This window comes from Saccopteryx bilineata, chromosome 2 (genome assembly GCF_036850765.1).
Source record: "Saccopteryx bilineata isolate mSacBil1 chromosome 2, mSacBil1_pri_phased_curated, whole genome shotgun sequence".
In the NCBI taxonomy this organism is placed as follows: domain Eukaryota; kingdom Metazoa; phylum Chordata; class Mammalia; order Chiroptera; family Emballonuridae; genus Saccopteryx; species Saccopteryx bilineata.
The window spans coordinates 385,534,046-385,535,521 of record NC_089491.1 but is presented as its reverse complement, the minus strand read 5'-3'; the positions used below and the strand labels follow the sequence as shown (position 1 = coordinate 385,535,521).

General features: G+C 41.3%; 1 non-coding gene across 1 annotated transcript; it reads left to right on the top strand.

Moving 5' to 3' along the window:
- The first annotated feature begins 893 nt into the window (after nucleotides 1-893).
- LOC136327663 (U1 spliceosomal RNA) lies at nucleotides 894-1,057 on the top strand. The gene has a single exon (XR_010729838.1). It is a non-coding gene; the product is annotated as a U1 spliceosomal RNA (small nuclear RNA).
- Nucleotides 1,058-1,476: the final 419 nt, after the last annotated feature.

The following is a 1,476-nucleotide window of genomic DNA, read 5'->3' as shown; positions in this document are numbered from 1 at the left end:
GAGAACAAACTTATTTTTCTAATCCCCAAGTCCTTAAGAGTACAACTTTCTGGCATTTGAGTGTACCTCTTACAGCATTAATAAATTGGCAACTGATTAAACATGTAGTTATCATGAGAGTAAGTATTTGAGAAAGGTTCTGACATTAAGAGAAATGAAGTAAAAAAAAAACAGTTTGGGAGAAAAATGAGGTTGGTTTTAAATATGTCAAACATTTGGTAGAACTGTGACATTGTTAATTTAAAGAGTGCAGTGGTGCCTGACCAGGCGGTGGCGCAGTGGATAGAACGTCGGACTGGGATGCGGAGGACCCAGGTTCGAGACCCCAGGGTCGCCGGCTTGAGCACGGGCTCATCTGGTTTGAGCAAAGCTTGGACCCAAGGTCGCTGGCTTGAGCAAGGGGTTACTCAGTCTGCTGAAGGCCCACGGTCAAGGCATATATGGGAAAGCAATCAATGAGCAACTGAGGTGTCACAACGAAAAACTGATGATTGATGCTTCTCATCTCTCTCCGTTCCTGTCTGTCCCTATCTATCCCTCTCTCTGTCTCTGTAAAATAAATAAATAAATAATAATAAAAAAAGTGTGGTGGTGGTTTGGAGCATGGGTGATAGAGCTTATAATGCTGATTTGGGTCCTGGCTGGATAGTTCAGGTGGTTAGAGTGTCATCCTGACAAATCGAGGTTGCAGGTTTGATCTTCAGTTAGGGCACATACAAGAATCAACCAATGATGGCATGAATCGGTGAAATCACAAATCAATGTTTCTCTCTTCCGCTTGCTGTTTCTCTCCCTTCTTCTCTCTCTAAAAATCAGTTAAGATTTATTTTTTTAAAGTTGATTTGGTACACAAAAAATGAATTAATATGGCAACTAAAATAAGGAACTACTACATACTTACCCGGCAGGGGAGATACCATGATCATGAATGTGGTTTCCCCAGGGCAAGGCTCATTCATTGCACTCCGAGTGTGCTGACGACCCCTGCAACTTCCCCAAATGTGGGAAACTCAACTGCATAATTTGTGGTATTGGGGGATGACTGCATTTACGCTTTAAAAAAAATAAGGAACTACAGTAATTCTTCCGAGGTTGGAGAGAAAAGTCGACGTCCAAAGGGATTCTTTCATTATAAACAGAAGCCAGTTCTGGCTGATTTAACCAAGAAACAATCTGTGGGAAGGCTATTGAAGTAACTCATTAGTAGAAAGTAATTCATTAGTAGACATAGGGTCACTTCAGCTATCTGGTTAGTAGAAACTACTCAACTATTCAACTATCTTACCCAGTCATTGCTGGTAGAATGAATGCATTTCTTTTTTTTTTTTTTTTTTTTTTTTTTTGCGAGAGAGAGGCAGACAGACGGGAAGAGATGAGAAGCATCAATTCTTCGTTGCAGCTCCTTAGTTGTTCATTGATGTTTTCTCATATGTGTCTTGACCCGGGTGCTGCAGCCAAGCCAGCGACCTTTGGGCT